This window comes from Sorghum bicolor, chromosome 4 (genome assembly GCF_000003195.3).
Source record: "Sorghum bicolor cultivar BTx623 chromosome 4, Sorghum_bicolor_NCBIv3, whole genome shotgun sequence".
Taxonomy (NCBI): domain Eukaryota; kingdom Viridiplantae; phylum Streptophyta; class Magnoliopsida; order Poales; family Poaceae; genus Sorghum; species Sorghum bicolor.
In genome coordinates, this window is record NC_012873.2 from 13,354,940 (window position 1) to 13,377,856 (window position 22,917).

The 22,917-nt window shown below is 43.2% G+C and overlaps 1 pseudogene; it reads left to right on the forward strand.

The window, feature by feature from the left end:
• Positions 19,149–20,537, forward strand: LOC8080382 (annotated as a pseudogene).

The window sequence follows — 22,917 nt, forward strand, 5'->3', positions numbered from 1 at the left end:
AAGGACACAATTCTATATGGGTGATTGTTGACCGTTTAACCAAGTCAGCTCATTTTATTCCTGTACACTCTACATACCGGCCATCCGACTATGCTGAGTTGTACTTCTCTCAGATAATTAAATTGCACGGAGTGCCTCGCACTATCATTTCTGATAGAGGTCCTCAGTTCACTGCTCGCTTTTGGGAGCATCTGCATTCACTCCTTGGTACAAAATTGGTTCGCAGTTCAGCCTATCATCCTCAAACCTCCGGTCAAACTGAGCGTGTGAATCAAATTCTAGAGGATATGTTGAGGGCATGTGTTATATCTGCCAAGGGTGCATGGGAGAAATGGTTACCCTTAGCTGAATTCTCATATAACAATAGTTATCAAGAGAGTATCCAAATGGCTCCTTTCGAAGCTTTGTATGGCCGTAAATGTAGAACTCCTCTAAACTGGGTCGAACCTGGTGAAAGGAGGTACTACAGAATTGACTTTGTCAAGGAAGCCGAAAAGCAAGTTCTCCTGATCCAACAACACATGAGAGCTGCCCAAGCTAGGCAGAAAAGCTATGCTGACCGAAGAAGAAAGCCAATCGAGTTCGAAGTAGGTGACTTTGTGTACATAAAAGTATCGCCTATGAAGGGAGTAAATCGCTTTGGTGTTAAAAGAAAACTTGCCCCTAGGTATGTGGGTCCCTACCAAATCATTGAGAAGAGTGGTAAGGTAGCTTACAAAGTACAACTACCTCCCGAAATGAGAGCTATTTTCCCTGTATTCCACGTGTCTCAACTCAAGAAGTGTCTTCGTGTGCCCGAAGAGAGAGTTGAAACAAGAGATATCAAGTTGCAGTCAGACCTATCTTATGAAGAAAAGCCTGTGCAAGTTCTTGATGTCAAGGAACGGGTTACTCGTGGGAGAGTGATCAAACTTTTTAGAGTTTTGTGGAACCGTCAAAATGAGAGAGATGCCACTTGGGAAAGGGAAGACTATTTACAAGTAACTTATCCCTCATTCTACGAAAAATGGTACGTCTTTCAAATCTTGGGACGAGATTTTTGTAAGGGGGGAGGGCTGTAACACTCCTAGTGTTAGCTTACATGTTAACCATGAGCATTGCATCAACATAGGCATCATCATGCTCATTCATAAGCATCTATCATGATCACATGTCATCTTATGTATACCATGTATGATTGAATTGCTTGTGTGACTTGAATTGAGTAACTATAAGGGGTAACCAATGCAAATAAATGTACATTGTCTTCCAAAATACTTCAATCATAATTAGAATATCATTTGGAGCAAAGTTCATGTTGAAGGTTTTGGCCAAAAATGCCCCTAGGTTAGGGTTAAACCTAGAATGGCTTATTTGACCCCCTAGACCTCTCTTTAAAGATGTTTTATGAAAGTAATGTTAGAGACTTTGCATGTCTGTGGAACCTGAAGCAAAGTTGTAGAGAATTTCATAAGCTACAAAAGTTATGTTGATGACTTTTTATGAAAAAGCTTAGAACACATCCAAAAATTGCTCACAAGCCAAAAATCAGGGCTGATTTCATACTTAGCCGAATTTGGCTAAGTGTTGGATCACGCAGTTTCGACCAAGGGTGATTGGGAGCCTTGTAGTTTGAAATCCAGACCGAGTTAGGCTTCAATCCTGTAATCAAAGTTGTAGAACTCGTGTAGCTCTGTCCAGAGGATCAAATCCCAGCCAAAACCACCGATTGAGCTGAGAGTAAAACGTTGACAAAGTTCGAGTTTCAGTCACTGTTGGCGGCGCCTGAATCACGCGATTCAGTTTCGTCAGAAACCGCCCGCCGCCGCGTGTCCGGCCAGGTGTCGGCCGTACGCCGTCGATGACCCCGCCTGTCAGCTCCCACGGCGTCTCCAAGTCGCCACGCACCGAGTGGACGCCTCAGACGCGCTCTCCACTCGCTCAGCGCAGCACATTTCGCTCCGCCGTCGCCTCGGTGAGCTCCGCCGCGCTTCGGCGAGCTTCTCCGGTCGTTCCACCGCGTCTCCGGCCAAGCCAGTCTGTCCAGAGCTCCGCCTTGACGTCCTCTACCTCGACGTCCACTCCATTCCCTTAGCCGAGCACCGGTGAGGTCACATTGTCATCTCCGTCGCGAGCTTCACCTCGCCGGAGTTCACAGAGATTACCGGCAACGTGGCCAGACCTCTCTGGTTCACCTCTGGTCGTGATTCTTCTTCCTATAGCTTCGCCTTGAGCTGCTCTTGCTCGTCCGCAACCTCTACCGCATCGCCGTTGCCTGGATCCGCCGGCGTATCGCCGCGCAGCGCCGCTGCTCCGCCATTCCCGACGGCGAGCACCCTAGAGTCCAGTAGAGCGCGCGTAAAGTAGGTCAACAGAGTCGCCTTGACGAGAGGAACACGTAGATGCCCTTGGATCCGGCCGAGACCTCGTCGTCGTTGAGCTTCGCCGGCGACGAGCATCTCCCCTGTCCCCGTCTCACTGACGCGTGGGTCCCGGGTGTCAGCCTCTCTGTGTTACTTATGTTATGAATAGTGGGTCCCGGGTGTCAGCCTCTCTGTGTTACTTATGTTATGAATAGGCTCTGCTAAATTTTTCATGATTTTTGGAAGCCTAGTTAAGAAGTTAAAAATAATTCTTGCTTAAATAGGAGTTTCTTGTGATATTTTTAGTAATTAAGTTATAACTCCTTTTGTGATGAAACTTGCTGAGTGTTGTACTTATGTGTGGGCAAAGCTACGAAAAATATGAAATCTGTTGTTTGACACTTTTTGATGAGGTTTCACATTTATGCTATGCATGCCTATACTAGCTTGTTATTTTTATACCTCACAATGTGTATACGCAAATGTCCTGAAAATTTTACAGTGATCTTGTGTCAGCATAAGTAGCTTGCTGTAATTTTCTTAGGATTTTTGGAACACTTGGAGTATATGTTCATTAAATCACCTTTATAATTAAATAAATGAAAAAGGTGATGATAGAAATGAATTTAGACCTTGCCATGATGTTTTCTAGTGTTTCTTAGTCATGTTCTATCTACTGGTGTAATTGGATTGTTCCTTTGATACATTCTTACTATGTGTCAAATATTATTTTAGCTATTTTTGCCTTTCCTAGAGCATTTCCGTACAGCTGATGGCAATTGATTAGGAGCTATGTGAAGATTGTGTTTTCTGGGAAACTTGTCTACAACAAACTTGTAGCTAACTTACTGATCTACTTCGTGTCCAAATTTCATGACATTTGGTTGAGTAGTTTGAAAGTTATGCATATTTTAAGTAGCTGCTACAAAGTGCTTGCTCTCTGGAATTTCCAGAGCAGCCAGCCAACTTTGTATGTTTTAGCATATTTAAGTTGGGAATCAGTCTGGGATGTCTAAAGGTGAATTGTAGTTAATTTGCTAAGCTTTCTAGAAAGTGCTTACTTGCTTAGTTTGGTTAACTGATGCTTAAGTTATGGCAGAAACTTGTGACTGGTTGGCTCGTCTACTAAACCAGTGGCTGAGTAGGCATAACTAGGATTTGTTAATTTGTCTATTTAGTCTCTCTACCAGAAAAGAAGTATGCATTTACTTGTTATTCCATGACTCACTTATTCTGAGAAGTTTATGCTCATGTTATATCTTGTTTATGTCCCTTTGGCTCTTCATCATGATATCATGCCTCATATGTGCATTCTCTATATTCATCTCCTTGTCATGCATCCCTAGGTGTACCCAAGGGTGTGACGGTACTGGAGTACGAGTTGCCGGAGCCGGAAGGACAGCAAGGGGAACTACCTCAAGGAGTTGAGGAGGAGGAGGACTTGCCGGAGTGCCCTGACCATCGTCCCTCTACCTACGTCGAAGGCAAGCCCCGGAGCATTATAAGCCTCCTACTATTTTATTATCATGTCCGGCTATCAAATGACTATGGTTATATATTGTTGCATTAAGTGGTAGGCGTTGATATGACACCCTTGCTGCATAATGACTACCTTGTCCACCTTAAACAATACCAAAGTAGGTCCAGGATCGAAGTAATGCTTAGCCATGCTTAGCTCGGTAGAAGCCGGGTGATTTCCTGTCACCTGCGAGAGTTAGGTGGATGATGATCACGGTTGGCTATATTTGCTATCGTGGAAATAACCATGTGCTAATAATGAACTTGAGACCGGGCGGGATGACGATAGTGCAGCAACAAGGCATGGAGGTCTTGGGTGTGAATCTATCCCCGTCTGTGTCGTTTAAGGACCGAATCGCTGTACGTCCCCGTGTCATGTTGAACGCATGCCTATCACTTAGTTGGCCGGATAAGTCGTTCCGACCGCGAAGCCTACGAGTGCATCTCCAGCCGGATACCCCGTTCGGTTGAAGTGCGCACCCCGGTTGGTAGCAAGGATGTGCGGGGAGTCAATGACGTAAGACCGAGGTGTCAGGTTAGAGTCCTGACCCTGGCAGATTGGCGGTCCCTGGGGTGCGGCGCCGTACGGACCCGCGAATTGGTCCGGAGTTGTGCTAAAGGTGATCCGAGCTGCCGTCATGAAGTATGGTTGGGTGAGTGTTAGGAATACCCCTCCAGCTGGATAGGAATCGATTCGAATCGCCGTCTCTCCCGGATAGTGAGAACTTGACTTGGGCAGCGGCAACGTAGAATTCACTAAATGAACTTAATGGTTATGATGAGAATGATGATGGCTATGTGATAATCCGGATATGGTTATTATTGTAATGCTTAAAGACTCAAGTGTATGCTTAGAGCAGGTGCTAATCTAGTGGATAGTTGCTAAGTAATGAACTTGCTGCTGAAATCTGATAAATGAATTACTTATAACAAAGGCTTTTTTGCAAAAGGTGAGTCAAACCAGTCCACTAAGATCAGCCTTGCATACTCCTTGGTGTTACTTTATTTCTGGTTTATGACGGGTAAGTCTAGCTGAGTACATTCTCGTACTCAGGGTTTTATTTACCCCTGTTGCAGATGATGTCGTCTATCACGGCTATTGCGCTAACTGTCATCACCCAGCTGCGGATGATGAATAGATCATGGGCGTGATCACTTCTCTACCTCCAGTTATGCTTTTGTTGTTACTTGTCCATGGAACTGGCATGTATTATAAACTGGGTTGTTGTTGTTTCAAAACTACTTTGTTTCCGCTACTGCTATGGTTTGTAATAACCTGTTTCAACTCTGATGTGATGTAAAACTATGTTCTATGAGGAATGTTGTAATCTGTGATGGTGATGCTTGATCATGTACGATCTTGGTTGTATGTTGGTTGAATCGAGGTCTTTTGAGATTTCGTCGGACTACCGGGTTTATATGGGTTCAAGTCCATTGGCTTGACTGCCTCCGTGGTCGCTAATTCACTTGAATTCTTATAAATTGGACGGTTCTGTTACATGGCGCGCCACTGTCGACGAAAGCTAGTCGGCAGTCTACCTTGGGGTATACCCACGGTAGTAGTTTATCGGTAGACGGTGCGCAAGCTACGAACTTGATGGTGACGCAAGACACGGACAAGCTTTTTATCCAGGTTCGGCCGCCGTGTGGGCATAATACCTACGTCCTGCGTCTGGTTGTATTGATTGTGTTGATATGAATTGTCTAGGGGGGACCCCTGCCCCTCCTTATATATCCTGAAGGGACAAAGTTACAAGCAAAGTATCCTATTTGGTACAATATCTTGTAGCCTTGCGGTGCACGCCGACCAGTCGTGCGCCACACGTCTTCATCCTGTGGGCCGAGCCACCTCTGATGGTGCGGCCCATATAGGCCCATGAGGGTATAGGGGTTTATACCCCCACAACAGATGGGTAGACTACGAAGGAAAAGTGATAAGGTCTGAAGACATGCAGCTTGAACAGAACTGTCCTGAGGAAACCGTAGCACCGAGTCAGATGTGGAAAGAGAAGATAGTTATAGCCGCCGAAACCACCGACTACGCCATCCAGCGAATCCCAGAACGACCGAGAAAACGGAGAGTCCCGTTCGGAGGACTTAAAAACACCGAACGCCTTGCCAAGAGGTAAACTTGGTAGTTATCCTTTTCCTTTCAATAGTTTGCTTAGTTAATCAGGTTCATGCTATCTTGAAAAGAAAATAAAAATGTTAAAAATAGTAAGCCCCATGTGAGTATACTCATGGCATAAAACCCATAAGTACATTCACCGTGGTGGCATAAAGATAAAATAATATATTCTTGTCCTATAAAAATGAAAATATAAAAATTAAATTTATGATCCTACCAAGTAATATTTATTAGGAGGAGGCTCAACATGATAAAGGCTAGGTATTTATGCTAACACTTAACTAGTTCCACAAAGCTTTGTTGTCTATTTGAGCTCCATAGAATTCAAGGATCAAAGAAGACTAGCAGACGGAGGACATCCTAATCGCTGTCAGGGTGCTGCCGACTTTCGAATACATCTCCACCACCTGCTAGCTACATGAGAAGAAATTACGTCAAAATCCAGCTTGGGGGAGAGCACCCCCATTTATCCAGCTAAGTGTTTCTACTCGCGTTTATACTTTACTCAAATAATAAAAGATGCATAATCATGAAAACCCAAATAAAGATTTTGTGCTTTTATCTTTGCTTAGTTTGCTAAATAAATAAATAAATAAAGTTTGCTATGAACCCTCATGATAAACTCTCATATGGAAATGATGAATAGTTGCTCTACCATGACTAGTTCTTAAAATTGAAATCTCTCTCAAGTTTAGGCATGACTGTTATGAAGTAAGATTTGCTCTAAACCTGAACTTGTGAGAAGAGTACTTGATCTAAAGTCTAAGTTGTTAACGGATATGATATGGGAAGGTTCAGCTGCTGTTTATCTGTTCCTAGAGATGCTAGAATTCTGGAGAATTTTATCTTTGAAAAATCTTTAAAATATCACATGATGAACTCCTGTATGATGAGAGTTTAAGATCCTACCACAGCCATATATACATGCTTGCTAGACTTTGAGCCACACATTTACTTTTTACTGCTTATGAGCATTGAGTGTGGTCAAGCTGTGTAGACCCTTAGGAGCTTGTCATGTGGTTAAAATCAAGATTCACTTGCATGTTCACTCATACATGCTACTTCTACTCTAGAAGTACGCACCCACATACATCCACTCATTTCCATCTCCAGATTCACCCAAAATTATTCTACTCCTAATCCGGGAGAGAATAGCCAAAAACATTTTCCTATCCCTGTTATTCCCTGTGAAATAAATGCTCCAGTTATTTTGGTTACTACCACTTGCTACATTATTTCAGGAGATGAGTGCTATAAAAAAAAGAATAAAAAGAAAAAAAAGAGAAAAAAAATAAATAAATATATACGAGGAAATAAAAAGGGGCCAGTGCCCGGAACCTCGAAGAAAAAAAAAGTGAGACAAGAGGTAAAAATGGACAAGTGTCCGACAGTAGAATTAGGGGTACAAGATACCCACCTGAGAGGAAAGAAAAAGAAAATATAGAGCATCTCATTCTCCCCAAAAAGCTTCAAAGTGTAAGAAAGGTATGTATCCCCTCAAAAGAGCAAAAGTAGAATTAGACTTTCGCCATTATTATCACCATCATCACCATACACCATTCATTCGCCACACATGCACATCTTGATTTGACTTATTGACTTGTTTCTCTGGATCCATGGTATGACTATGCAATAAATGTCTTGTAAGTATGTATTAGCTGTCTCCCACCAATGAGCTCCAGATATCAAACCTTATTAGAGTAGGGTGAGAGAGAAGGCAATATCACTATGCCTCATATCACAAATACTACATACTTTGAGAGAAGGCATATATCATTACTGCCCTGGTAAGGATCCAGAAATACCACAAAAGAGAGATCTGAGAGAGTCATACAAGGAATCTCTGAGTTTTATTTGAAAATCTGCAAAAACTTCAGAGCTATAGCTGATCAAGAATAAGAGACATGGCGCTTGACTTGACCGTTCTATCTTTTAACTGCTCAAGACACAAGTGACGGTTACAAGCCCCATGGTGAAAGGTAAAATGAGTAAGTTTTAAGTCTTAACAGTTTACTCTAACTCAGAAATGAGATCTTGCTTGAATGCGTGTGTACTTTTAAGGCATGAAACCACTGCAGAAACTCTTGAGTTCATCCTTGCTCAGGGACGAGCAAGAGGTAAGCTTGGGGGAGTTGTTGACGGTCCTTACGTACCAAATATAGTCATCAAATAAATAAAGAAAAGGATCCAAATGCAACCAACACCTAGACTTAGGGTTTTATCTGACAGAATTCCACGAGTTTTGGTATTTGTCTATTTCTGTAGGGGGTTATCAGGAAATAAGGAAGAAAGGCCCACATGTCGGGATTACATAGAGATATCAACGCACCGCGCAATTTTCTACCATCTAGAAGACTCCAGAAGCCACGGGAAGAAAGCAGAGGCCGAAAGGGGCCAGGCCCAGGGCGCCCGCCCTGAGGACCTGGGCGCCCGCCCTGTCCTGGACTCCGTTCGGGACTCTTTTCGCACACAACGTTCCACCAACCTAAAGGATCAAAGATAACATAGTACCACATCGCCTACCGACCCAAAAACGCATAGAGGAGGAGGACTATATAAGGAGACCCCCCTGGCCCCTGGAGGAGACAAGAAGTTATCATAGAGTTGAGAGGTGCCCTCGAAGGAAAACCTCTTCTCTAAATAATATTTCTTTTTAGGCTTAGCAACCAATGTAAGTAGAAATAGATCTTCTAGTTTCTACTAGATTGAGAGACATAGAGTGGAGGTGTAGATCGGAGGAAGGCCGGCCCGTCGGTGTCTACTCTGAGGTTGTACCTGCGGGATCAAGTCTTCTAACCTGAGGCTTGTTTCTAAGATTCTTCCGTAATTCGACTTCTAATTCTAGTAAGTTCTTGTTTTATTGTTCTTTGGTTTATGAGTTTACTTTAATCCTCTTCCGGTTGAGTATTAGAGTAATCATTGCTAGCGTAAACATGGTGTTTAGGCTAGGGTACTCATAGATATCCCCTGACTAGCTGGACCGTGGTAGTAGCGAGGAACGTGACATTTCCGAGTTACCTTTGTATCCCATATCTTGTTAGCAGGACGGGTAGGTTTATAGGTGCGGGTCGAACATCCTTTGTGGTGTCTAGATTCCGTAAGCTTCCCCAATAGAACAGTAGATCATCCTTACCAAGGTTAGAACGAGACTACGGTTGCAGTCTTCTCTATACATCACTCACATCGAGAAACATTCTTTGTAGCCTAAAGGGATAGTAGCAATAGATTTGGTTAGTCAGATGCACCCTTTCTCCCAGTGGTAAAAATATAAATACGATAACTCTGGATAACCTCCCGGGTGAAATGCTCACCGATATCCGTGTGCTTGCGGATCATTTCCTTATTGCGTTACCAAATATCAACAGTGAGCTGGTGGGACCACCATTGCCAGGTCGGCCGACCTGACTTTGTGGGTCCACCACCTCTCCCTTCACTCTAGCTAGAAGCAGGAATCCTAGGAGGGGCATTGGATTCCCTCGGTGTCCAAAGGCAGGTCAACCGACCTGGCCTTGGTGCCACCAGGCATCCTGCTACCTCCAAATGATGATGTCAAAGGATCCCATGCTCAACACTAGTCAGAAGTTGAGGTGAGATGGTCCAATGCTCATGACTTTAGCTTAGGATGCAACTTTAAGCACTTTGATGCTTTAGGGAACAAGCCAACAGCCAAAGCTAGGTTCCCTGTCCATAGTTGAAGGCATGCTTCAAAGGGGGTGAACCCTGGTCGACCGACATGTCCTATGGGGGTTCTTGCCATGCCCTTTCACCCCTATAAATAGCACCCCAATGTGAGCTCAATTCCACATCATAACCAGCAGAATCATCTCGAGCTCACTTGGCCTTCTCTCTTCTCTTTACTGTTCCAAGCCTTCTCAAGCTTAGTGTAGTAGTAGCTATAAACCCAAAAAACCCAAAAACATTTCCCTTCTGCATAGTAGTATAGTAGGAAGCTTGGTCTTGTTTGTTCACTTGATTGTGAGCTAGACGTAGATCATGCTTTGCAAATTTTTGACTTAGCTAAGTTCTAGAAGTTGATTACTTGCTCCAATAATCTCTCTGTTTGTAGACCTGTCCAAATCCATAACCCAACATTAAGATTCATGTACTTTTGGATCGTAGTCACTCTCTTCTCTGGTACTAGTGTGGATGATATAGGCTTTAAAGAATTGCAAATCCTTTATGCCATGGTAAATAAAATCAGATTTTCACCTGTCAAGTGGCTAGTACCTTTCTGGATTTCCTCCATTGCACCTAGCATGCCCCTATGCTTTACTTCACTTATCACCAGAATTGCTGAATCTATGGGTTTGCTTGAAACAAATGAAGTAGAGTACATCCAGGATGATAGATCTCTCTTAGGTGAGCAGATGTTTAGGAGTGCTAATTTGATTAAGAGAGATCTAGAAATGGCCTTAAAATGATTTATGGGAACCATCCTATTGTGGTCTCTCTCCTCGATGAGGACCTTTGGTTGTATAATGATTCATCACTGACCCTGAGGCTAGGAAGAGAGAATAGAGCCAACCCTGTTATAGGGATGGACAGGATGATAAGAACACGGTCTCATGCTGCTCAACAGCAAGCTGGTCCCTCTTATGCTACACCACAAGAGGAGGATGAGGTGAAATCCATGCACATGGAAACACCTCATCACTCCAAGATGTCTTTAGCAGCACGCACCCCTCGCCCTCGTGGTAGGGGGAGGCGCCAACCACCATCCAAAATGGAGACACTCATCAGCAATATGGAGAACATCAACATCGAATAGCAGACCACCTTGCAGCTTATGCAAGAGAACTTGGACATGGCCCAAAGCCTCCAAGTTGAGAGGGAGTACCGATGGGACTAGTGGTTTGGGTATCAACCACCCAAGTGAGCAAGAAGGAAAGCTTGGGGGAGATTCTCTCCCCCATTAAGGTAAGTTTATCCAAGGTGAGTTTCCAACCCCCTAATTTAATTCTTGTTTTATTGCATTTTGTTTGTTTCCTTCTTTCATCAAAAAAATCCAAAAAAATATTTATTTGCTTTATTTCCTTTTTATATATATGCTTCATGTGTGCTATCCTTCCTATGGAAATGATGATGAAATTGCTAGTTAATGTCTCTCTAGTACTTGTTTACAACTTAGCATTTCTCTAAGTATGGACTACTTAGCATTCTTAACCATCATGAACTTGAACACTTAGTGGGTTGCAAGTGCTAAAACAAAGTCTAAGTTGTTGTGAGACATGATATAGCTAAGACAAGAGATCTATACTATTGTTCTAAGCATGCATGATTGCCAGAGAATTTATTTTTTTAAAGATGAATAAAAACTTAATTGTTCCTCAATGGTGTTAAATTCCTACCACAAGTCATATATGCTGAACATGATAGAAACCCAGCACATAGGCTGCTTGCTTGTGTTGAGAGTTGTCAACTCTTGTTGACCCTTAGTTTAGAGTTGTGTCATGCTCAATGAGATCAAGATCCACACCATCCGCATACATCTGCTGCTCCTACACTGGGAGTATGCAACATTCCATACCATTCCATTCCATTCCACCAAATATAGATGCTCCATGCTCCAAGTGTAGAATCTCTCTCTAGTAGCTAAATGTTAGATGAAGACACAAAGCAAAGGCTATAGAAAAATAATCATCTTGTTAGGAAGAACATCATCAATTCCTTGAAAAAAAGAGAAAAATGCTAGCCTTGTCTCAAAAGAAAAAAATAGAGAGAGCACAATCAAATAAAGGAGCCATCTAGCCATCATACTCATACCACCTTTCCACATATATATCTTGATCTCTAGCATGACACTACTCTTCCTCCAAGGATCCGAGGTTTGACTTCACAACATATGCAATGTAAGTACGCCATCCCCTTGTTCCTACCTTGAGCTCCACATAAGCCTTTATTATAGTAGGATTACATAGAGAAGGCAACTTACTCATATGCCTCGGTAAGGATTTATACACCAATTGAGTGACTTGAGAGAAACCATATGAGGAACATTAAGATCTCTTTTGAAAAACTTAGCAAAAACCTCTGGCATGAAACTTGCTAAAGAATGAGAAAAGTAGATGTCCAGTCAAAGCTGTTTTATCTCTCAACATCCCAAGACTGAGTTAATGCTATAAGCCCCATGGGTGCTAAAGTAACATTGGTGTGTTAGCATTGCTAAGTTTTCCATTAAAGGAGAAGTTCTTTGTTGTGCACTTAGCACTATTAAGATGTTAACTTAGTGATAATACCTGATCCAATCAAACCAAGTCTTGATTGTTTGCTCGAGACGAGCAATGGTTAAGCTTGGGGGATCTTGTTGACGGGAAATAAGACCCAGTTCTATATACACAAAAGCCCATCAACAGTGCTCGATTGAAGGAAGATAAGCATCACATGAACATATTTATGACTAATAAAGTTCCACTTGTACTCTTAACTTGTTCAATGCAGGGAAGAAGGAAATGAGCCCTGTGGGCCCCATAACCTTGGTCGGCTGACCATGGTTTGGGCTCACTAGGGACTCCCCTCCATGGCATGAGCCATGGCATACTCGAAGGAGTCAATTCCAACCCTTGGATCCAAGTGTGCTTGCCCTCAACAGTTCAAACACTTAGCACATGGATCCTTGCGCCCACATGGAAGCAAGCAAGTGTGCAACTAGACTCAACTTTGGACAACACTTCACATGACAAGTGGGGACACCACCAAGAGGCCTTTGGTGGACCAGGGGCCCCAAAGGTCGGTCGGCCAACCGACCAATTGGGTCATGCCACCTGGCCTAGCCTCCCACTGACCTAAGGACCTTCCAGAAGGTCAGTGGGACCCAATGTCATCCAGATGGCAGGTCAGCCAACCTACAGGTGGGCCCCATGTGGAGTCGGTTCACTCCCACCGACCTTCCTCACATTTACCATGTGTGGTAATGCCCTAACCGTCCATCTAAGGCGGTTGAGAGGTCGGTGCATCCAAGGGTCGAGAAGGAAGGAGCACGCGGATCACTGATGTGGCACCCCCTCTCTCACCCCTATATAAGGAGGGTTCCTCCACCTTCCCAAGACATCTCCCATCTCTCATCTCCATACTTCATTTCCAAATCACACTTGGGAGATCAAGTGTAGTGCAGTCTAGTCTAGAGTGGGAGTTAGAGTCAAGTCGAGCAAAGCTCGGGTCTCCGAAGCTGTCTTCTGGAGAGTCTAGTATAGCTCTTGTACCTTTTCTCTTGTATTACATTCTTTATATCAATATAGTCTTTCTTTACTTTACTAAGTATTTACTTCAAGTCTTTACTTTGAGTATTGCTTAGTGCATTACTATACTTGTAGTAGTGTTGTGTCTTAGTCTTATTAGTGTAGCTGCCTTAGTTAGATTAGTATCTTCAACACCTTGTGTGTGTTTCAGTACCATTAGGGGCTTTGGCTATTTATGTGATAGTTGAAGTTATAAGACTAGTGTAAGCGAGGCACTTAGGCTAGCGCTTATTAATGGATACCACCGTATCAAACGTGTTAGCGGGCGGCGGTGAAGCGTGACAGGCCTCTACTTCCCAGTAGGTTCTATTCATGTCGGGTACGGTCTGTAGGCGCCCATAAGTCAAAAGTCCGCTTGGATAGGAGTTTTGTCCTCCTATTGCAGTCGACTTCCACCACACAAGACTGTTTGGATACTAGTCTAGTTGAGTCATTTACATTGATTAGGATTAGAACACAGAAGTAGAGTTAGATACATAGGAGTCCTTACTCACTCGTTGTCCACCCACCTAGCTAGCTTGCTACCATTTATCTTTACTTACCTTTATCTGACTTATCTATTATTCTATCTTGCTACCCTTACCCCCTATTAGCACTAGTGAACTTAGATTGAGTAGACACAAACCACGGATATCCACCCATATATTTATTAGAGAGTCTTAGACTGCTTCCCTCGAGTGAACTATAAATTACGACACCGCAGATACTCACCATGGTTGAAGTGCTACAGCGGTACCTATGCACTTGTAGAGTTACCCTTGGTACGTCTTGCGTCACCGCTAGAGTTTAGCGTTGCTTAGCATTTCTAGAGCCGTTGCTCAGGGTAGCCTAACACCCTATCCTAGTAACAGCTCAGGTTTGCATTTAAGCAGTGCTGGTTAGGCGCCACCATTTCTAGATACTTGTCACATCTTACTCTAGCCAGTGTGCGTTAAGATTTGCCAACATTGACGCCTAATCCAAGCTCCATTCTTCCCAGGCCACTTGGATCGAATGAAATCCTTATGTACCTTAATATACGGATCCACCAGCGAGGAGTTCTAGTGAACTGTGTAGTGTGCTTTATTTAGGTAATCGCTCTCTGTACCGATATATGTTTTCTTCCCTAGTGTCCCCTTGCCACTGAGTCTGTCCTCGTGTCCTGATTTAGGAACGCCAATTGGGTCAAGGTCTGGAATAAAGTCAACACAAAACTCTATGACCTCCTCCATGCCATAGCCCTAGGCGATGCTTCCTTCTAGCCGAGAGCGGCTGTGAACATATTTCTTCAGAACACCCATGAACCTCTCGAAGGGGAACATGGTGTGTAGGAACACATGACCGAGAATTATAATCTCCTTGACTAGGTGAACTAGGAGGTGTGTCATGATATCAAAGAAGGATGGAGGGAACACCAACTCGAAGCTAACGAGACATTGAACGACATCATTGTGCAGAGTAGCAAGTTCATCTAGATTGATTGCCTTCTGAGAAATTGCATTGAGGAATGCACATAACTTCACAGTGGCTAGACGTACATGCGGAGGTAGAATTCCTCATAGAGCAACAGGAAGCAGTTGCGTCATAAGCACGTGGTAGTCATGGGACTTAAAGTTTAAGAACTTCTTCTCTTGCACATTAATTATTCTCTTTATATTGGAGGAGAATCCAGATGGGACCTTGATGTTCTTCAGGCATTCAAACATGCTTTCCTTCTCTTCTTTGCTCAGAGTAAAGCTAGCAGGGCTTAAGTGCTGGTGCCCGTCATCTATCTTCTCTGGATGCAGGTTGCCTCATTCTTTCATTTCCTGCAAGTCTTGTTGTGCTTCAAGTGAATCCTCAGGTTTCCTGTAGACACCCATGAACGTGAGAAGGTTCACACAAAGATTCTTTGTCAGGTGCATCACGTCGATCGCGTGGCGGACCTCTAGGACATGCCAGTAGGGTAGCTCCCAAAATATGGACTTCTTCTTCCACATGGGTGCATGTCCCTGAGCGTCTTTGGGAACATGTTCGCTGCCCCATCCCTTACCAAATACTACTTTCATATCCTTCACCATTTCGAGTATGTCATCCCCGGTTCAGTTACGAGGCTTAGTCTGGTGGTCTACCTTGCCTTAAAATGTTTGCCTTTCTTTCTTACTGGGTGTCCCACAGGAAGAAATCGACAGTGGCCAATGTACACGACCTTTCAACATTTTTTCAAAAATTATACTATCAAGGTCTTCAAAATAGTGTGTGCATGCATTGTATCCCTTGTTTGTCTGGCCTCAAAGATTACTTAGAGCAGGCTAGTCATTGATTGTGACGAACAACAATGCTTGCAGGTCAAAGTGTTCCTATTTGTACTCGTCTCACACTCGTACACCTGGCTTGCTCCATAGAAGAAGAAGTTCCTCAACTAATGGCCTCATGTAGACATCAATGCCATTGCCATGTTGCTTTGGCCATTGGACGAGCACATGCATCATAATGAATTTTCCCTTCATGCATAACCACAGAGAAAGGTTGTTGATGCATAGAGTGCCTGGTCAAGTGCTATGACTGCTGCTCTCCTCCCCAAAAGGATTAAAACCATCTGTACTTAAAGTGAACCTCAAGTTTCTAGCCTCATCTGTAAACTCTAGGAATTCTCTGTCTATCGCTCTCCACTGGGCTCCATCAGCAGGGTGCCTCAGCATATTGTCTACCTTACAGTCTTCTTTATGCCACTACAACAACTTTGCATTGTCTTATTTCTAAATAAACGTTTTAAGAGAGGTATTATAGGAGCATACCACATGACCTTGGTAGGGATTTTCTTTCTGCTGGGACGTTCTTCATCCTCAACTTCGCCAGGATCATCTCGCCTGATCTTATACCATGATGCTTTGCATGCCGGGCATGCATCCAAATTCTCGTATTCCTCCCCACAGTACAGGATGCAGTCATTAGGACATGCGTGTGTCTTCTGGATTTCTAATCCCAAAGGGCAGACAACCTGCTTTGCTTCATATGTAGTGGTGGGCAATTCGTTTGCTCTCGGAAGCATCTTTTTCATGATCTTCAATAACTGCCCAAATGCCTCGTCGGGTTTACCATTCTTTGCCTTCCATTGCAACGGTTCCAGTGTTGTACCCAGTTTTTTTGTCCATCTTTAGCGGTCGGATAAAGCAATTTCCTGGTGATCCTCTAGCATGCGTTTAAACTTGGCCTTCTTCTTCTCATTTTCACACTCTCTTTATGCATCGCGACTGGCATCACCAAGAGCATCAACATCAGCTGCCATGTCTTCTACCGCTGCCGTATCTTCTTAATCATCTGCCGCCATTGCATCATCATCAAAGGCACCATACTGAGCAATAATATCAGTGTGGTCTAATTCTTCGTCTTCTTCACCATCATCCATTACAACCCCTTTCTCCGTGCTTCGTCCAACAAATATAGTTGGGTACAAAACCTGACTTGAACAAGTGCGTATGAAGAGTCTTTGAGCATTAATATTCCTTCAAATTCTTACAGACGGCGCATGGGCAACACATGAGACCATTCTGCTTATTTGCCTCAGCCACACCTAAGAAATAATGCATGCCAGCAATGAACCCTTTGGAGCGGCGATCGACATTGTACATCTAATTGCGTGACGACATTTGTATTAAATATTACAACCATGCAGTTAGTTCCTCATGTTATTGCATGACATCACATGATTGATTAATTCAAGCAAGCCTAACTACAACAAAGACAACCGCAACTAGCAATAAAAAAAGTAGAACTAAAATGCACTTAAGCAACATAATGAGTACTCGTCCTATCCCAACTAAAACAGACAACTGCACATCTGCTGGATCAACATCGATGGACTTCTTCCGCTGGCTCACTACCTCATCACTTTCAACGGCAACCTCCTGTGCAACGGAATTTCGTACGTACTGAACGTACTCTTCCTCCCAGTACCAACCTCTAGATCCGCCGGTGCCCTCCCACTACAATTAGAACAAAGAATAAGGAATTTAAACAACATCATCAAGCAAAACCGGTACAAATTAACCATATTAATCAAATGCGGGGAAATAATAATCCACGTCACGGTCCAGACACTTGTAGAATATACGACTCTTGTTGATTCCCTCTTTTTTCACTCGGTACTCCTTCACAATCTTCCGCTTACACTCGCCGCAAGCAATGAAAGGAAGATCCGGCCGCAGACGCTTTGGATCCCGGTGATGAGAGACTGAGGACCCGGTCACGGTGGCCATCTACTATATACATACTCATTTCTTTAAACTATACATGATTTTATTTTAATTATTGTCTATTCTCTATATTCATTGTTGTAAACTATTATAAATACAATATTTTCTAAAGAAAACTAATTAAAAAGACACTAATAATAAAATTCTATACTTGTCTTGTTTTAACCATGAAAAATATAATGGATACTATCTAGCAATAAAAAAATATCAAGTCAATTTGATGAACTCTATGCTCAAAATCTTTATACATGCTCAAACTAACAAGTCTAGCTAACAGGTCGATTTGATGAACCCTATTAATTAAATTCCTTTTATGATCTCAATTATATATAGAAGATAGATTAAAAAAGACACTATAATTCTTTAATTTATAGCAAACCATGAAATATTATATATATGGTTACTAATTTAAGCTATGAATTCAAACTGACAAGTAAATTTTAGCTCAAAGTGGTGGAGAAATCACAAGGACAAAAACAATATTAAAATGACATGGGAGAATGAAGCTAGTTACCTCTAAACACGAAGAGCCAATGACGGAGTCGAAGAAGATCACCAATGGGCCCGAAGACGAAGAACAAGCAAAAACAAGTAAGAACAAGCAATGCCAAGTAAGAAGAGAGGGAATAAAGCTCACTGAATTTTGAATGGGCACGATCTCTAGGAGGAAGAAGGGAGAAAGATATAACCCATGCATCTTTACTTCCGGCTGGAAGTAAAAATAGGGACCAAAAATATATCATTTAGTCCCGGGGCAGGCCACCAACCGGGCCTAAAGCTTTAGTCCCGGCTGGTGGGACCAACCGGGAGAAAAGTCCCCCATTTAGTCCCGGCCTATAATACGAGCCGGGACTAAAAGGCCCCAGTCTCGACAGCTCTGCGCAGTAGCCGTCGAGCAGGACTCTTTAGTCCCGGGCCGTGTTACAGGCCGGGACTAAAGGTGCCTTTCATCTTCATCCCGGAGACCAAAACTATCGAGACTATTGGTGATTTTGGCAATCGTCCAAAGACCTCATCTCTAGTAGTGGATTAGAGAGCAAATTACCCGACCTACGTAAATCATATTTTGATTAGGGATTAAAGTGAGTGGTGCACTGGTTTACAAAATCAACGATGAGAGAACTACATATAAATTTTGTTTAGGTGTTATCTATCCTGACGAAGTTGTAGAATAGAAAAAGTAAAATCGACTTTTTCGTTGATATAGTTTGAACGTAGTTTGACGAGGCTAACCCTTAGCGTGACGAAGGTTGTTCGGCGGACGAAACGTCTGCCACAGCTTAGGCATGGCCGCCGGTGCGGCACGGTACAGCGACGGCATCGTCCAATGCAATGATCAGGCCTTCGTTTCATTCGGTGCAGGTGCAGATCATCACTCGTGCCTCTGACGAAACAAACGACATCCTGTCTTAGAGAAGGGGAAACCGATTGTTATACTCAAATTTCACACCCATGCCGCCGTGCGCGTCTGCAGTGGATTATACAAATGTCCATTATAACGCGCATCTGCGGCGGCGTGCGTCTCTCTCTTGTGGATTGCACCTTAAGCCATGCATGCATGATGGGGCTGCAAAGCCATAGATCGACATGCATGTGCACGCTATATATAAAACCCCAAGAGCCGCCAATCAACCGTGATTCCGAAGGCTAATGGCTGTATATATATACAAGACCAATCATCGCACCATCATCATCATCATCATCAAAGCAAACTCTATATCCATACCCAAACATTACATATACACACCACCAAATTGTTCAGGCAACAGGCAGCAGGTCCACATTCTGAGCTACGTATCTCCAGCTTCTTCTCGTACGGTTCTTAGAGGTATGGCGGTTCCAGCTCGAGTTTTCACACTCTTGCTGCTCGCAGCTGCCAGTTGGGTGTCGGCCATGGCAGCCAATGCTCCGGCACCAACCGGGTGGCTGAAGGCGCATGCCACCTTCTACGGAGGCGCTGATGCCTCCGACACCATGGGTAAGCTAGCTAGCTAGCCACTCAAGAACCATGCATGGGATAGCTTTCAGCTTTCTATCTCTATGCCATGAACATGATGCACATCTGTCATCGTCTGATCTATCTACTAATATACGTCTATGGTGGTGGTGGCAGGCGGCGCATGCGGGTACGGCAACCTCTACTCCCAGGGCTACGGCACGCGGACGGCGGCCCTGAGCACGGTGCTCTTTTAGGATGGGGCCTCATGCGGCCAGTGCTACAAGATCGCGTGCGACCGCAAGAGAGCCGACCCAAGGTTCTGCAAGCCCGGCGTCACGGTGACCGTCACGGCCACCAACTTCTGCCCGCCTAACTTGGCGCTGCCTGAGGGCGGTTGGTGCAATCAGCAGCGCCCGCACTTTGACATGGCCCAACCGGCATTTGAGAAGATCGGCGTCTACAGCGGCGGTATCATCCCCATCATGTACAAAAGGTATTCTTTATGTCATTTTCTTCCTCTTCCTAGCTAGCCTGGATCTATTAGAAAAAAACAAAACCTTATTGGGATGCAATGCAATATCCTAATACTACAACTAATTAATTTCTTGCTTGCATATAGAGTTCCTTGTGTGAAGCGAGGTGGGGTGCGCTTCACCATCAATGGACATGACTACTTCAATCTTGTGCTTGTGACCAATGTTGCGGCTGCCGGCTCCATCAAATCCATGGAAGTCAAGACCTCGAATTCGAGTAACTGGTCTCCATTGGCACGCAACTGGGGTGCGAACTGGCACTCTCTTGCATATCTTACAAGGCAGATGCTCTCGTTTAGGGTCACCGACACAGATGGGCAAACTATTGAATTCAAAGATGTGGTGCCACAAGGATGGAAGTTTGGCCAAACATTTGCATCCAAGTTGCAGTTCAAGTGATGATGAGAGATTGAGAGCTCCGTCATCCAGGATTATTATTTCCGGTGACTCATTTAGTTACAGGAGTTTGATTTAAAGATGTATAGCTGGTCAAAATGCATGAATAATGGAGTTGCTTATGTTGTACACTTGTACTCATCAGTCACCGCTGTGTATGGCTTTGTATCTCTCATTCTTTCTATTGTACAGTCCTATGTTTAAATCATTTTTTATGGTGTATATAAATATGTTCAGTTTATATCTGAATTAATTATGTTGTACCAATGTAAACTTACAATGGTTACATGAGTTATTGCTAATACAATAATAACCTTGCTGGATATTCCGTCAAGCAAAAATTATGAATGCCAATGAACCGATATCAACCAAATTAAGGCTATGACACCCTCGTGACAAGGTTCCATGTTAGTCACCAATCGACGTGCGATTAGCAACGATGAACGCAGAGACAGAACGAGAATCTGGCGATGAACACACACGAACGCTTCGAACGCGAGAGAATTTTGGTGCTGCTTAAGGCAGCGTTTTCTGATGCATATCATAAACTTAAGTAGTTGTTTTTACAGAGGCTATCTCAGGCACTCGACGCACACCGCGTGATGGCGCATCCATCCCTACGCCACAATGCCACAAACGCTGGGGAAGCCAGGGTCGTGCTGGAGCTAATCTCGCACACGACGCGGGCGCGCATGGTCACCACAGTCCAGAGCTCATGCGCGCATGCACAACAGAAAAATAGACATGCAATATTAACTAACTTGGAAGCAAATCTAGCCTAGGATTATTTGCTAACATTCCATAGTTCAATGTAATCCAATAATTAACAGGTCGAACTCAAAAATTTATAATATAAATGCTTCTAATCATTAGGCTGTTGTGTTTCTAATGAAACTTTAGGATTAGAATGATACTTGTCGTTGAATTCACAGGTGCCGGTAGATGTCAAGATTATTGATAAAGTCGCCATAAACATTTTACTGTTAAGAGGCATGTCGTCTACCACAAAAACACATGCACTCGGTAGATATCAGGATTAACCAAAATCCGAACCGATAGGTTACACGACAATAAATTCAACCAGCTACACTCTGTAACAATTCATAAGGTACTTAATTTTCCTCGAGTTTCCTTGGTCCTACCTCAAGAATCATTCTTCTTTGTACTACCATGTTATAACGAGTCTTGAATTTATTCAGTTGTTAAGGATCTGTAGACACATATTGTTTTTTTGTGAATGTGCGTGAGCACATGTTTCATTAAGAGGAAAAGAATTACACAACATAGCTTCAAGAGAACCTTGTAGCTCAGATTACAAACAACAAAGCTAGTGGTTAGAAACCTAGACCGACCGAAAGCAACAAGAGAAAGAAGATGTGACAGGAAAAGGACCCTCTACCCCAAAACTCTATCAACTAGACCTGATGTGAAAGGAAGATTACATCAACATAATGGTAGCCAACAAAGAAGATGAAACCGCAGTGGCAAAGCATACACCGAGAAGAGACGAGATAAACATTCAGCATTAACGACAGCAAAGCGTCCTCCAAAAACAATCGGGGCAATAGAAGCGGAAAAGAATCTACATGTGAAGGGTCCATTATGCTCTCCACAACAAAGCATCTTCCTCAGAGGGGGGACTGAAGTGATGTCAGTGGCAAAGCATCTGCCAAAGAAGAGTGGTAGTGGCAAAGCACGCTGAGAAGAAGAGTGTTAGTGGAAAAGTATTGCCCAACAAAAAAGAGGTATTACAAACAAGATAATATATCTAGACCTAAAGAAAATGCAATTATCTCTCTCCTCCATGATAGGATGAATCTAGATCTAGATCTAAATCTAGAGAGCCCCAAATGATGAAGAAGATAGAGAAAATGAGGTTTTAGAGAATGTTTCTACCTTTTGCGATGTCCTCCTTCAAAAAACCAAGAGCAAAATTTCTTCCCCTAGATTTTGCTTAATTTTTAAGGTTTTGGAGGTCAAATCTCTAAAAATTATAACACGAGCTGCGAGGAAGAAGAAGGGGACGACATCGCTGTGTTGGGAATATGCCCTAGAGGTAATCATAGAGATGATGATATTACGATTGTATCCATGATATATATTATGAGTTCAATGAATGTCCATTATAGACAAACTTGTATCGATTGACAATTATGTGAACTATTTGTGAAACTATTTTACTTGTATGCTTATTTTAGAGTTGTTCCTTATCAGAGTTCGTATAAGGACATACATGAATATTAGATTAGCACATGTATTAGTTAATGACTATGTTTCACAAGACATAGAGATGTCCAATTAATAATATGGGCACATGTATGACATGGGACTGGACTGACCCAACGTGAGATGTCTTATTATCTCTTTTTGCATCATGTATGTTATGTCCTTAGACTTGACATTATCGTATATTCTCAAGATGTGAAACAACCTACTTAGGGACTATTAGACGCTACTCCGTAATAGGGTAGTTATAAAGGTGGTCTTCAGGTTTGTCGAGAAACATGTTGTGAGACATAGATAATTAAGATGGAACTTGCCCCTCTCTATGTAAGAGAGATATTACTGGATCACTCAAGTGATTGGATCAACAAATGCATGATCGTGCTTGG